General features: G+C 45.6%; 1 protein-coding gene and 1 long non-coding RNA gene across 5 annotated transcripts in view; one reads left to right on the forward strand and one right to left on the reverse strand.

Annotated features, from left to right (window-relative positions):
• SLC35F3 (solute carrier family 35 member F3) overlaps positions 1–16,056 on the forward strand; it is a 346,640-nt gene that overhangs the window by 300,187 nt on the left and 30,397 nt on the right. The window lies entirely within an intron of this gene.
• LOC109281233 (uncharacterized) overlaps positions 1–16,056 on the reverse strand; it is a 133,699-nt gene that overhangs the window by 61,923 nt on the left and 55,720 nt on the right. Inside the window, exon 4 of one of the 2 annotated variants that reach the window (XR_002087817.2) lies at positions 520–985. The exons of the other annotated variant lie outside the window; for it this stretch is intronic. This is a non-coding gene — a long non-coding RNA (uncharacterized LOC109281233). Of the gene's footprint in view, positions 1–519; positions 986–16,056 lie in introns of those variants that run through there. 2 annotated transcript variants of the gene reach the window in all.

Consider the following 16,056-nt stretch of genomic DNA (forward strand, 5'->3'; position numbering starts at 1 on the left):
TATCCAGTGGCGACGCGTAGGGGGTGCATGGGGGTGCATGTGCACCCCTGAGAGCGCTGGTGCACTCTCTGACATCCAGTGTTCCCCCCTTAGGCGATAGGTGGGGGGGCAGGCAAGAGTGCTCTTGCCCCTCACAAGAGCACCAGCTGGGGAGTGGGGGTGCTAAGAAAAGTGATTCCTGCACTCCCCCCACGGCCTATCGCACCGATGGGGATGTTCCCCCACAGCCGATCTCACTGACCCAGAACACCTGGCGGTCAGCACAATCCTCTCCACGCTGGTTGCTGACTGCCCACTGGGAGTGAAAATGCCCCCCAACTCAGGAGGCACCAGTCACTCGTGAACATATCACACAAATATGTTCTTTGAAAAACAATCCCATTAGAAGAGGAGTCAAAATAAATAAAGCCATAAAAAATTTAAGTGTCAGAAGGGTTATAGGTCAGTGCTTTATAGTTCTTTGACCCCTTATGACCCCAGCTGGACCCCTTATGTTAAGATACAATATAAGAAAATGTCCATAATTCTTGTGATTTTAATGTTTGTTTCCTATTATTATCCAGATCAGTGATTCTCAACCAAGGTGCTCACGGGCTTTTTGAAGGTGCTGCGAGCTGGCACACATTGTTAGCACTGTTAGGTGTGCAAACATGATTCACAGGTCAAACCCAGAGATTTCAGATAGGAATCCACAAGGTTAAAAACATTCTGATCTGCTGTGTTTTTTCAGGGGAAATGTTCTATTATTTTTCTCTAGTTAAAAATGAGTGAAAACGAAGAGCTGGTGTTTTCCAAAGGATGCCTTGAGTCTCTCCAGGGGTACTTTGGGGTTCAAAATGGATTCTTCTCCTTGTAATGCTGTTCCCTCAGTGTTACTTTATAGACTGAGCAGTACTGAGTAGTACTGTTTTTACTGTGCTTCTGGAGTACACGAGAATAGAAAATGAGACTAAACACAGGTTCAGGGAATGCAGAAAACAAGAAGCTGAAAGACAAAAAGGGAGAAAGAGTATGAGAAATGGAATGACTCAGGGCTGGATCCAGGGTTTTCCAAAGGGGGGTGTGGGAGCAGCAGCCCATACTGCAAGGGTGGCTGTACTCCCTACACTCAGACTCTCTGCCTACCTATAGGGAGCTGGTGGGGAGCAGGGAGTGCAGCCACCCTTGCATTATGAGTTGCTGCTCCTATACCCCACTTTGGGAAATTTCTCATTTACGGTGTAGAGTCAAAGCAAAATGCTTCAAAGAAATACAGTGGGGGTAAAAAATGTAACTGTGTTTTCCATGTTACTTTAAATGTGGCATATGTTGATGTAAAAATGAATGGACAGCACAGCCATGTAACAAGGAATGTTGTTACTAGTGACATCTGAAGTGTACTCTTGAGTTTTGGGACCTTTTGTTAACAGGACTGTGGCACTTCCTTTCCCTCATAAAGGCAGAGGCAGTTAGGGTATGGAGAGGCTACATTTTTAGCAAGAATTATACCCTTGTAGTGCCACAAAAACCAACTGTACAGCCATTCAAGGGTGTTTGCATGGAAAAGCAGTTCTGCAAAGAAACACTAGCTCTTTCCAACAGCAACTTCTCAACAGTGCAACAACATGCCATATGCAATGCCTGTCCAGTTACACAGTGTCACAGGGCATGGCTTGGTCCTCCAGCATCTCAGGATGCCATGCTCCTGAGTAGTCTGTCTCTCATCCCAAATGCTACTGCTCACAGGTTGCCATAAGGTCCCACTGCTCAACTCTGAGTCCCCTTGTGGACAAGATAAAATCTTTTCTGCCCAAAGAACACGGCAGAAATCCACTTCCTAAGTCCTCCTGCCACACAAAAACATCTATTCCTGTCACACCAGTACCTCTTTTGTGATCTACAAGCCAGGACGAAAGACATTGAGCAGGAATTCATGGGTGTTTGAACTTGTTTCTGGGTACTGCCCAAGTTGGCTTTTACAAGTAGCAAATGCCATGGCCAAGGCAAAGGGGAGACTTCTCAGTACCAATTCTGAAGCAGAAGCAGTGTTGGAGCCCTGCAAAGTGATAGCATGGCTGGCAGGTCCACATGTGCTTGATATAGAGATTGGCTGCTGTACTTTATAAGGCCATGGCTGAGACAAGGGAGCCCCACTCCTTTAGAGGCAACATCAGAGCCCTCCTCCTACCACTGTCCTCCCATGGGTTGCTGAGCCAGGTGAATTGTGGTGCCAGCACCCACTGGATAGCCATTGACACTTCAGCACTGTAAACTTACCTATCCTGAATTGTTGGCAAATCAAAGACTGCTTGCCAGGGCCTGGATTGTGTCCACATGGCTGTAAATGCCGCTGTGAACAGCCAGAAGAGGAGCTGAATGAGTTCTCTGAGGAAGTGGTAATAGTCTTTTACTCTGTGCCAGCCAGAGTGTGGCATGCAGATGCAGTGGACCTCTCGATACTGGACTTTAAGACATTCCAGGTCTTCTCTGCAGTCATTTCCCTGAACTCCACCCTCCAGGTGACTTCAGTAACTCCTTCCCTTATTTTATTAAAAGTTGTCCTTTGCAGATAGATGAAAACCTTAATTATGCACCTGCTTTGTCTATATTTGAAACTGAATCAGCTTATGACTAATGCTGTTTTCTATGGTGTCCTCACAACTTTCCAAAATCCAGTCTAAAATAGAATGATTTCTGCATGGGCAGCAGGGATCCATGGTAGGCAGGAAGGAGAACTGACAAGCTTTTCTCTGTGGAAACTGAACAGGCATGCTGTGGCCGTGCACACCCAGTGTGATAGGCTGTAGAGGGGCATTCCTGGCTGCTGTGGCTCCCAGGGTTGCCAGTATATCAGCACTTGCCCCTGTGCTTGGCTGCCCTGGGAACCTCTACAGATGCCTCCTCCCTCCCACAAAGCATTCTGGGATTGCTGTACATCAGCTCCCTGGCTGCAGTGCACTGGCAATGCATGCTCTCGCCATGCTCTATGGTAGTGCCGCTCAACCTTCCAGCCCTGTGGGCCGGATGAGTGCATGGAGCGAATCCTCAGCCGGTCCGGTCCATGGGCCTGATCCAGCATGGGGCTGCCACATGGAGTTGGCCTGTGGATGTGACTCAGCATGCTGGCCCAGCCCCACATACCAGATCTGGCCATAAAACAATCCTGTGCACCAGCCCAACCCCATGCGCCAGATTCAGCCATGAAGTGATCCGACATGCAGGACTCTGTCATTTAACCCACAGCACTCCCTATGGATCTGGAAACTTGGCAGTGGGGGAGAAGTGGCAGCCACTATTCTCCTGCTGCCACATTTCCAAACCCATAGCAAGCTCCGTACACTGGATGGCATGGCCTCACAGTCTGGATTCAGCCCATGGGCTGGAGTCTCAGCACCACTGCTCTATGACACTGGATGACTGGGCACTTGAGCAGCTCTATGCTCATCTCAACCTGTTTCCACAGCATTGCAAATTTCCTAGAACTTCTTAACACTTTAAAAGAATGCCTCTTCATACCTATAAGCCTGCCTAACATTTCCCATTGGGATGTGATCTTTTTTTCAAAAAAGGTTACTATTCATTCATTTGGATTGATCTGGATCTCAAAAACCCTCAAGCAAGGAGTAGAACTGAAGGCTCCTCCCAAGGAAGTGCTGTAACCATTGAGTGTGACTACATGAGATGCTACATTGTTGTAGCAATGCACTACCGCAACTTGGTGTCAGTGGGCAAAAACTGTGACGCCACAGCTACGTTGCTGTAGCAATATGCTCCCTCCCTATAGCGCATCACTACAATGAGGTAGTGACTAAAAATAACCATGTGCTGCTGGCATGGCATTACCGTGTTACTGTAGTATGCTGAGTTACTGTAGCATGGTGTTACTGCCGCTACTGTTGTTACAGCGCCTAAAGGAAATACTAAATGACAGGGCAGTAACGACACCACAGGAGATACATTTAGAGGTTACAAAGACAGGTTTTCTCTTGCTTGCTCTCCTTCCAGACTCACTGTTCTTGCATGGTTGGCTGTCTAGTGGCCTGGCAACAGGACAGATGGAGAGTGCTTTCACCCAGGCCTAGCGTGGCTGTCCTAGGAAGTGGGAGTTAGGGTTCAAATCTCCTCAGGATGATGCTAGTTTACAACCCATGCCTCTCATTTTCTGGGCAAATGCTCAAACCACTAGTGTGTTGGTCAAAAGGCCAGCAACACTCTCACCTCAGCAACATCTCTACCTTCAGAGGCAAGACTAGGCATTCTTCATTGCAAATGGAAGCACCTAATGCTTAGCCTGAGTCAGGCACCTGAGCACTGGAAAAGGCCAAGAGTTCAGATACACCCATGTAGCTGCCTTCAGGCTTTCTGGATAACCACATACCTACCTCTCCCCATTCTCTACATAATGCTCCTAGGTGCCTACGTTTGGCCATATTGTATTGCCTTTTGGAGGCATCTTAATCATCCCATAGGCCCCCTCAGCACATAAACCTGATCAAAGTGGACCTCTCTCCTAGGATCAGGCACTTGGACTTTAAATCTTGAGATACCTAAATTTAGATTCCTTTGAGACCAAATAGGATCACACCTTAAATACATGGCACAATTTTTCAGGCACTACTAAAAGCATCTATTGGTTCACAGATGTTAAAAATATTTTTTCCTTTGATCTCCTAGGAATTCAAGTAATGTTAAACTAACCCATGCAATAAACTAGGGGCCACCAAACCAGATCAGTGGTGCTCAACCTTTGGCCCATGAGCCAGAATCAGCCCACAGAGCCACGGCATCCAGTCAACAGGTCACAAAATTTGGTGACAGGGGAGCACTGACAGCATTCATTGCCACTCCCTTGCTGCCAAATTTCTGCACCCATGGTCAGCCCAACCAGCCAGATAACATGGCCCTGCCTGCTAGACTCCATGGCCAGATCCAGTGTGTAGGGTTGTACCCACACACCAGCCCTATGTGCCAAATCCAGCCTGCGGACTCTCCATGCCACTTCTCCTACCCATGGGGCCAGAAGGCTGAGCACCTCTGATTTAGATAATGGCCTGATAATTAACTCCTGTAGAACTTGTGGTAATGCCATTCATCAAGGTAAACTCATTTAGCATTAATGTGTGTATATGTGATTCCACAGGAAATCCCTTGTAATACCTGCTTTTATTAATACACACAGTGCCATTCCTCTAAGGCAGGCTTGTCCAACAGGCCGCCATGCAGCCCTCCAAGCTGTTTTCTGAGGCCTGAGGTGCTGCGACGGGAAACAAGAGTAAACACTGTACTTTGGTTTCGGGGGGGGGTGATGTGATACCGCTTCCTGTGAGGTCTTTGAATATGGCTCGCCGGCCCACTGAGTGATAAAAAGTTCATGATCCGGCCCCACATTCAAAAAGGTTGAACATCCCTGCTCTAAGGTGTTTCCAACACATGAATGTAAGTCTTTGATTTTTACCTTCTCCATAATAATTACTATTTTGTCACATTCCTCTAAATTAGCCACAGTCTCACTTGTGAAATAGCAATAAATAAACACATTTTTCAGAAGAAGTTTCCTTTGTAAGAGAAGCTCAAATTAATTAATGGAATATTCATCCTAATGTAATGTCAGATCATGCAAGCTTGGGAAGCAATACATTTTGACACCTTCAAGATGTATTTAATGACTTTTAGGAATCTTGCTGTATACTCCAAGTGGTATAGAGTATGCTGGATCATATGCTGGTAAAAATCAGTGTCCTTCCATGGACTTCAGTGAAGCTAAACTGATTTACCTACCCTGAATTGCTCAACATTGTTCTTTTTTAGATGAATATTATACAACCTCAGAATGAGAATTATTTTTCAGTCAAAGAAATTTGAACTTGGAGATTCATCACAATGTTTTGTTGAGAAATCCACCTTACTTTTAATTACTTTTTGTCTTCACAAATACCATAAAATACTGCAGTAGCTAAAGGAAACACTTTCCAAATAATGCAACACATTGGTCCCTGAGATACCACAACATTTCCCTAGAATCAAAATATGAAACAAGTATGGCACTGCTGTGTTAAAACTATTAGTAGTGGTTTGTATTTGCTATGTGGACAGCTGAGTGACCACAGGTGAGCACAATTAACATTAACTCTTCAGTCTTGCTCCATACAGTCATTCAAGCCCGGTCAAGACCATAAGTTTCTCTCTATTGACTTCAGTGAGCTCTGAATGAGGCCTTCTACCCTGAAACCCTACTGAAGCCTGAGACTGTGGCACCTATCAAATTGTAGGCCTGTATCCTAGGCTCCCCGTTACTAGATTGTATTTGAGGGGTAGGAATTAAGTTGGGGTGATACATCAACAAAAAAGTGGCTATGTTATCATCCCTCTGGGTATATGAATGCCTCAGTGCCCTCCAGGAATAGAGTAAACAAACTCATCTCCCTGCTGTCAGGGGCAGGGCAGTTTGAAGATGGGGAAAGATCTGAGAATAGATGCTGTACGCTTCGTGTTGCCATCTTACGGTTCTGATTCATATTTATTCACTCCCTGTGGGCTTGAGTCACTGCCACCAGATGTATAGTTTTGCTGGTGAGGTGAGGAGCAGGCATTGGTTGTGGTGATGTCATGGAACACTCCAAGCCATTACAGTCTAGCTGCAACCATATCTCCAGTAGAGAGGACTGAAAGTTAAATCCATTCTGTGTGCTTTTATGTAGGGACAAGATGTTCTCATTAGGGTTAGGAATAGACATTCAAAAAGCCTGAGCCTGAATTGATTCAATCTTTGCAGGTTAGTTTAACCTGGCTAGGCTGAATCAGTTTGTAACTGTACAGACATTCCAGAAATGCAGGCATATGCCTGCAGTGGCTCAAGCTAGAAGCCGGGGGCACTAGAGCAGCCCTCCCTTCCCTTCCACAATGCTGAGCTGAGGAGGGTGTGGCCAGACCCCAGGAGGACACTCTGATTAGGGAGGGGTTCCCCCACTTCTGACCAGCCCAGCAGGGAATTGATAATACAGTGTTTATTGCCCCTAACCCAGTGTTTATCACCTCATTAAGAAAACAACAGAGGAACATTACCAGCTACCTGCTGGTTCTGCCTTTGTCCCGTCTGTCACAGCACAGACTGCAGCCAGCATGTGGTCTGCTAGTGCTCAGAGGCGTCTCTGTAAGGCAGAGGGGACAGGGCAATCCTTGCTTAGCAGGGAGTAGTGAGGGGAGGGGGGAGAGCAGGGGGAAGCCAGGCAGATGCCTGGCAGTCTCTGCTGAGCTCCAGCCAGGGAGCAGAGGGAAGGGGCGAGCTCTGCTGTGGAGCAGAGAGCCCTGCCCAGCACAGAGAACATGCTGGGATGCTGAGGGAATCTGGTTTAACTTAAACCAGCAAGGGGTCTGGGACAGACATTGCATAAACTGGTTTGAGCCAAATCCGTTAAGTCTGATACTACATTCAACCAGGTTTATCTCAAACTGGTTTCAGCCATTTCAAACTGGTTTATGTGCACTGAACATCTATTCTGTTGCAGGTTTAAACCAGTTTCTGATCACTTAAACCGGTTGATGTGTAATGTCTGTCCCTCTGACGATTGGACCAAATGCAAAGATACAGCAGAACCATTCTATTCTGCCTATTTGCTATATTAGAAAATTAAATTCAGGTATTTGTTCTAATGCACTAAATCTATACAAAATGAACACGGTTCATATGACAGAAGGAGAAAGATAGGGTGTTGCTGTGCTAAAGTCACTATGAAGGGAAAGAGATTGGCATCTCATCAGATGCCAATCTGATGCCAACCCCAGCAGAGAAGTTGTTACCTTGACTAAAATTCAGCCCAGGAAAGTCGTTTGTATAAGGCCTAAAAGACACTGACTGGGACTTTACATGCTGCATTCTTTTTGCACTAGGGCAGCATCCACTCTGGGTGAAATACTGGCCCCACTGGAGTCAATGGCAAAATTCTCATCGACTTTAGTGGGGTCTGGATCTTACCCTCTATCCTAAACCAACTGTTTTGTGAGGATTGTGGCAGTTGTCACTGGAAGGTATTTTATGTAAAATGGCATTTGGTGAATAATGCCATATTGTCCATGACAGAATATGTTAAAAATGGAGGTCCAGCCTCATTTCTGAAACTCCTTGACTCTGACAATTTAAGCCTAGTCCTCACCTCAGGCTGTTTACTTTGTGTGAGATTCCCTTGTCTTTTTTCATTGTTAAAAGCTAACTTAAACAATTTCTTATTGAGTCATGTGAGTTCATCGTAAGATCTGTTTTAGAAATGTGTATTCAGACAGTTTGTAAGATTTGTATTATTTGCTTCTTTTGGAGCCATTCTGGTCTATCACGTAAATCCATAGTAGGCATTTCCTGAGATCAGTTATTGTGAAAAGTCATATTTTGACACATACACAATACTGAGTAAAACCAGTTGTTTTTCCTTCTGCAGTTCCAGAGAAAGATCAGCTTTAAATGTAAGAGAAACCAAACTTCTTACTTAGTTTCACTTCACCAATTTTTTAAAAACAGATTAATTTTTACCTCCTACCCCACATTTTAAGAAGTTTAATAATAAGAGAAACAGTGAGAAAATCTATGTAGGTGCCTACCAGTGGAAATTTAGAAACCTAACTCCAGGCAAGTTTGAACATTCTAGCTCTAGCTAGAGTCTCACTGAGATTTAGTCCCATTGGAGTGTCAGGCTTAGCCTCTGAAAGGGGAATCCAGTCTTTTATGGGTCAGGTTCATGGTTTCACTCTTGGTCTGTATGAAATCAAGGAGTTGGGCCTATCATCCTGAAGGGCTCAGTGTTATTATTATTGCCAGTAACTCCAACAGAGGTCCTAGGCTCTAATGTCCTGGAGCCATTCTAAAGGGAACAGTAACAGGTAGAGGAGTCTTAGTTTCTGTTGTTCAATTAATTGAAGATTTTTGGAGATTAAGGAGTGATTCTGCTTGACCCTTATGTCAGTGAGAAGAATCAGAAGGATGAGATACTAGAAAAGACTAGACCAGTGGTAGGCAATGCCTGGCACACGTGCCAGAGTATGGCACTCTAAAACATTTTGCTTGGCACGCATGCCTCTGGGTGGATGGTGGGGAAGGGGCCAGGACTACACAGCCACAACAAGGATCAGGCCCTTCATGACTCCCCCACCATCTGCCCCTGGCATGCCAACATCTTACAAGTTGAAGTTGTGGGTGTTTTTGGCACTCTGCCCAAGAACATTGCTGACCCCTGGACTAGGCCTCAGGCACAGCAAACCACATGCAGTGCACTTGCACCTGTGTGCTGCACTGTTATTTTGCAGAGCGGCGGGGTTTTTTGGCATGGGAGATCCAACTGTCAAAAAATTCCCACCACTAACAAAAGCAGCATGGTGCACATGGCAGCAGTATGCATTGCCATAAACCAGAGCCTGGTAGGCCAGAGCCATGCTTTGGCCGGCCAGGCTCCAAGAAGCCAGCTCGGTACTGCTGCTGCCCTGAGAAGCCCCCAGAGCCCCAGGTAAGGCTGCTGGGGTCTGCACAGGTGCTGGCCCCAGCCTTCCCTACCTAACCCATGCTCCTTTGCCACACGTCGGAGCACGCATCCAGGGTCATGCCCAAGGACAAATAGCAGCAGCACAAATATGTGCCATTGCTGTTTGGCCCATAGGAAATGCGCACCCTGCACTTGTGCACTCGTGAGGATGCACCCTCTGTAACCACAGGAACCCAGGAACTTTCCCCTCACTACTCCACTGAAGGTGCTAATGTTCTACCCTCCCAACCAGGTGAGAGCAACATGTAGCACTACCATGAAGAGTCATAGCAGCTTGGTCTCCCCCAACATGCTGGGGATCTGATGTCTTTCAGTGGTCTCCTTATGAGACACTGCAGTTCCATACCACCACCAGGGCAGAGAGACACAGCAGAGTTCTGTGGGACCTCAGTGGCCAATGGAAGACAGATTAAATCTAAACAGGACAACTGGACCCAGAGGCCCACATCCTGTTTTTTCTCTCCAATGTGTAAATGGCACTTCTAGACCTTATTGCAACCTGCACAAGGAGAAGGACAGTCTACCCAACTTTTAGTCCAATAGGCTAGTGCAGCAGTTCCCAAACTGTGGTACGCAGAGCCCTGGGAGTATGCAAGACATCTCTGGGGGGTATGTGGAAGAAATTGAGTAATGGCAGATTTTATTTTCCTTCTAATAATAACTGGCATTTAAGGGGTTAAAATATAAAATGTATGGGGTACATGGGCAGCTGGTAAATCTGGAAGGGGGTACACAGTAAGAAAAAGTTTAAGAACCTCAGGCTTAGTGGTTAGGGCACTTGACCAGGGATTAGGACACCTGAGTTATGGGCCCTATGGGTTTGAATCCACATCTCCCACTTAACAGCAAAGTGCCTTAACCACTAGGCTGTGGACTTGGCAGGGATAAGAGTGATGTTGACCCTTTCTGGCCTAGTGGCCAGCTAATACAAAAAGGGTCAAAATAATAACTTTATCCAATGACTAATGCAAAATGCAGAAGTTGCACTGTGAGCAGCAGCCAGAGAGCCACTCTCCCTCCATCCCAGCACAGGGCCTACAGGATCAGGCTTTCTCTCACTTTCACTACTTCTGTTCCTACATAACTTTTTCTCTAGACTGCTCTGTGGGCCAGCTTTAATAGAACATATGAAGGATACAGTTTAGACTAAGAGCTGGACCTGCAGGTCTAAAATGTTGAAGGGAACTTGGTTCAGCCACACCCTGAGCAGCACCTCAGACATGGCCCTATCTATAACATATTTAGCCAGTGCTGGAGTTTGAATTAAACTTAAATGAATGCGTTAAATGAGAATTGCTTAATGTTACAGTGATGTGACATTGTACTGTTGTAAGTGTGGGACTGCCAAGGTTCCTGTTCTGTATCTTTACAGTCAGGTTTTCATATTTACTAAATGGCAAAAACTGAGTTTTCCATTTTTTTTACATGCATAAGCTCAGTGTAGATTTAAAGCAAGGGCCCTCACATGATTTTCAGTGCATGGTACACCCTTAAATAAATGTACATATTCATCTCTGATCTTGCCACAGACAGATTTCAGCCTCTGCAATGATGCATCAAAATGCGTGTGTGACACCTGGGCTCCTCTGAACCAGAGAAGAATGGCAACCCACACAGTTCCCCTCTAACACAGCAGAATCTCCTCAGCAAAAACAGCCTGTAGATTCTTGCAGGCAACATCAGTTCTGGCCCCCTGTCAATAGTTAGCTGTCTCAGCTTCTGCCAAGGTAGGATGTCTGGTATCCTGGCTCTGAAGTGGCACAGGCTCTGGGTGACAGCCATGACAGATGATCTATTGTAGTGTGTGTATGTGTGTGAGAGAGAGAGAAAGAGAGAGAGAGAGAGCACCTATTCCTTAAATTAAAACACACAAAATAATTCCAGAAGGCTGCCTGCAAATATACAATTTGAAGAAGACTTTCACAACTAAGCATGGATATACTGACTGCTCTGTAATGTTCTGTATCTAATCCATGCTGTTTTATCATATGTTTTCAAGAGATCTGCTACTGATGATCAATCATTTTTCTCACTTCTGAAATGCAGATCTGTCTTAGTGGAGATGCCCAGTCCTGTTGAACTGATCAGAAAAGAGCTTGGTATGCCTCATCACAGCACCATATTTTTGGAGTTTTTTAAATAGCAACCAAGGATGTGTCAGGTAGCTTCCAGAAAAAAGACATGATCCTTGTCTCAAGGTCCCTACAAATCAACTGATCTCTGTGTTGTCATTCAGTGGTGTAGCAGCCTGCCCACGTGCTGTCAGTTGCAGGGTCAGAGCCTTTCATCAGGCAAGATGTGAAGAGAGTGGCCAACAGCAGTAGGAAGATAGACAGGAAGGGAAGAAGGTGAGCAACATGACAATGTGGTGATTCAGGACAGGTTAGTTTGCAGCACAGTAGAGTTAAACATTATTTAAAATAGAGAAAAAATAAAACCGTGGGAGGACACCTAATCCCTGGGAAATTTAGTCACAGAAGATACAGGTTATGAGAAAGATTGCTGCTACTCCTCCACTGCCAAATTTCCAGACCATGGGTCAGCCCTGTAGGCTGGATGACATGGCTCCACAGACCAGGGGTTGAGCAGTGGCACCTCTGGCCTAGTGTATGGTAATCATTTAGACAAAAAGCTACTGTTATGCTTTAGTAGCTTGCACTTCATTTGTAACTGGAATTCAGGGACTGGAATTTAAAAAGCAACCCTGCTAGTGTATAATTCAGCTCTCTCTGTCAGCTGTGCTGGCTCTGCAGGGCTAACAGAAGTAAAACAAATATTTTTGTCTCCAACACAGACAGGACTGAATATGTACAAGATGTAGCACTCACAAGTGCCACTATACTAATATGATGGTCACTTTTCAGCCAAGAAACAACAGAGAGATGTGACCAGCAGCAGCAACCAAGCACACGGCCAGGGAGGTTCTTTCTCAGGATGCGCAATGCAATGCAATGCAATGTAATGCACTACTGTGTCATAACAGATAAGGGGCTGTTTGACCAATCACAGGCAGAAAAGAACCGTTTTTGAGACTCACAGGATATACAGGAAGGCAGCCAGGGTAAGGAAAGAGGAGTAAGGCTTTAGTTGAAGACACATAGGTGAGGGAAGGAATTGGAACCCACTAAACAAACCCTTGGTACTCTCGCAATACAATTAACAGATTCATTTTTAATGACCTGTGATCCCAAACTCGCCGTAGGCACTTTTGTGGAATGTGATGGCAGTAGGTAAAATGATGGAATGGCTCAGCAGGGAGGTGCTGAGAAAGACCCTCATAGCAAAAAATTCTCCTGAACAGACAGCATCCATTAAAAAAGAGTGAATTATAAGTAAATATTAGAAAAATAAGTCCTATGTTCAATATTGCATTCTTTCAAGCAGCCATTCTGACACCAGTTCTCTTTGCCTCAGTTGATCCATCTGTAAAATGAGCATAATGATATTGACTTTTCTTTGTAAATTGCTTGAAGATGCACTGTCTAGTAGTACTATATTTTTATTATTGCTACTACTATTATTATTTTTATCAGCGCCTATTCAAGGGAGAATGCAGAGCAGCAGTTTAAATGCAATTGTATTTCATAAACACACAGCACTTTTCTGTGTATTTACTTTGTGAACCTAATGCACTAGGTTAAGGTGAATGCTGAAAAAAAAATCCTATAGAAATATTTTTTATATTTTAAGTAGATTCAGTTTCTGTTCTTACCCATATTGTGTTCCCTTATTGTTATGTTCACAAATTATCTAGCAAATGAACCCAGCAGCAACCCTCCCCCCACCCCGAAACAGTAAGCATTCAGCAAATATTGGAGGTGAACCTCCCATCGAAATCTTTAGGGTAACCTGGAGAATTTAAAGACAAGACTAGTAGGGCCAGATTCTGATGGCATGTCTTTGATATATGTCACACATTTCTTTCATTGCTTCCTTGTTCTTGCCATCTGTCCATTAATTTGGGTCTGCTTTCTTTCAGGCATTTTTTCCTTTGTTTTTCCCCTTTTATACAGTTTGTCAGTTCTCTTGCTTGCTGTATTTACCACTGAGTCAAGCCTAGCTAAGTCTTTTTTTGTCCTTTGTATACTTCAGAACACAAATAGATCCATGTTGTTTTATATCTACAGCCTTGCTCTCTCTTCCTTTAATGTATTTCAGTGTGCTTAGGGATACCAACATTGTCACTATTATTATGGCATGTATCTATTTAATGCAGGCAAATAGAAATCAATTCTAAGTATATCAATAGTTGTCTCTCTTTGAGCTGCCATCAGCACACTTCTCAGTACAAAAAGACTGACATGGCATATCCTAATTTAAAAACTGTTTGATCCAGAAGCTCTAGTTTCCTGAAAACAACAATTATTTGCTCCTTTTATCTTCTGAATATTGTATGCTATATATAGATGCTTACTGTTGGGTGTGTATATGTGCATATGCTGCTGGATGGGTTTACTCCAGAATAATTTACTCTGAAGTAAACCCACCCTGGGCAGACATCTACATGTGCACCCATTTGGGAGCAAATTTGCTGGTCCTGGCAGCAGTCTGCTCCCACCCACTCTGGACCTGCACCAGCCCCCTGTAGCTGCCAGAGGAAACTCCAAGTTTCCCCGGGGTGCTAGCCTAGATACTGACAAGAAGCTTGAGGCCAGGAGACAGCTGTCTCCTGTCAGGGGCTGAGAGATTGCTCCCTGCCCCTGGGAGCTGCCTGCTGCTGAGGCAGACACCAGTGGCAGAGCCCAGGTGGGGACAATGTCCCTCTGCCCCAGCAGCAATGAGCTCCTGGCCCTGGCTCCCCAATCAGGAGCAGGGAGCTTGGATAGAGCTGCAGGAGAGGGGCAGGTCCCAGCCCCCTGCCCCTATTCACTGATGGGGAGCTAGCAGTGAGCCCGTGGTACTCAGTGGGGGCTCAGCTGGGGGCTTGCTCTTAGCTGCCCCACTGGCAGATCAGGGCAGGGGACAGGGGGCTGGGACCTGCCCCGCCTCTGCAGCTCTTTCCAAACACTGTGCCTCAATGACCCCATTGGAGCACGGGACTGGAAAAAATCTGCAGAGCTGGGACCTGCCCCTGACCAGGACAGTTTCCAGCCAGTCCCAGACTGTGCAGGGAAGTCTGCACATACAGCCTGAAGCTGGCTGGGGACTGCCCAAAATGGGACAGTCCTCAGCCACCTCCAGGCTGCAGGTGCAGAATTCCCTGTGCAGCCCCAGGCTGGCCAGGAACTGTCCCAAGCAGGGGCAGGTCCCAGCCAGCTCCAGGCTGGGCGGGGAACTCTCCTTGTGCAGGGAGCTCCCTGACCCTGCTCTGTGATCATGGAGTGGAAGCTGGGAGCTCCCTCCTGCCAGGGCAGCACGACATTGTACACAGTGTTTATCAGCCCATCAAAAAAATAAAGACCTCTCTCATTTGTTCAAGCTCTTCTTTTAGCTCCAAAAAGCCATAAGCGGACACTCTCCTGTCTACCGTTGTCCTGTCTGCCTTCACAGACACCTCTCAGCATTAGCTAGCACACCACATGCTGGCAACAGTCTGTGCTGTGGGAGGGGAGGGGAGGGGGGAATCCCTGCTTGAGCAGGGAGTGGGGGGAGGAAGAAGGGGGCAGGAGGAAGCCAGGCAGATGCCACTGCGCCTGCCATCTGTGCCAAAGCTCCAGCCAGGGAGGAGAGGAGCAGGGCCAGGTCTGCTGTGGAGCAAAGAGCCCTGCCCAGGGCTGCAAAACATCTGGGATGCTGGGGGACTCTGGTTTAAGTTAAACCAAGAAGGGGTCTGGGACAGACATTGCATAAACTGGTTTGACCTAAATCAGTTAAGTCTAACTTAATCAGTTAAGTCTACATTCAACCAGGTTTATCTCAAACCGGTTTCAGCCATTTTGAAACTGATTTATGTACACTGAACGTCTGTTCTGTTACAGGTTTAAACCAGTTTCTGATCACTTAAACCGGTTTATGTGTAATGTCTGTCTCTAGCCTTTGAACTTGTATACACTACAACACCTCTGTCATTAAAACCAGGTCAGCAGAGCCTCTTAGTCAGTACTCTACTGTCAGCAGAGGTGCATCTGCACCAGAAGTTTTCTCAGTCTCTTATCAGTGGAGATGTGTGACGTTTTCATACCCGCTAATGGATTTAGCTATGCTGACAGCATTCTGTAACATAGACTTGTAATTTATTTACATTAAACATTCATTGGATAATACATCAATGGTCCTTTGAGTAGCAAGTAGAATCCAGGTGAGTGCTCTAAAAAAATAAGGCTAGGGAATAATGTTCCTCCTTACTTCCTGTCCTAATTCTTCAGGGCAAATTATAGTGTCATTTGGGGTTAGCAGTGTAGGTACCATTACATCCCCCACAGCAATTGCTCTTACATGCTATGGTGAGGAGTGCTACAGAAAAGCTTAAGACAGACCTGTGGATAGATAACTGCTTATGCCATGCACCCTGCCTAAGTTGTTTACTTCTTTAATAATCCTTAGTGCAATCATACTTGTTTTCCTCATAATCTTTTTTATGTATATATTCATTACCACAGCAAATGGCAGTTTA

The sequence above is a fragment of the Alligator mississippiensis genome, chromosome 1 (genome assembly GCF_030867095.1).
Source record: "Alligator mississippiensis isolate rAllMis1 chromosome 1, rAllMis1, whole genome shotgun sequence".
Taxonomy (NCBI): Eukaryota; Metazoa; Chordata; order Crocodylia; family Alligatoridae; genus Alligator; species Alligator mississippiensis.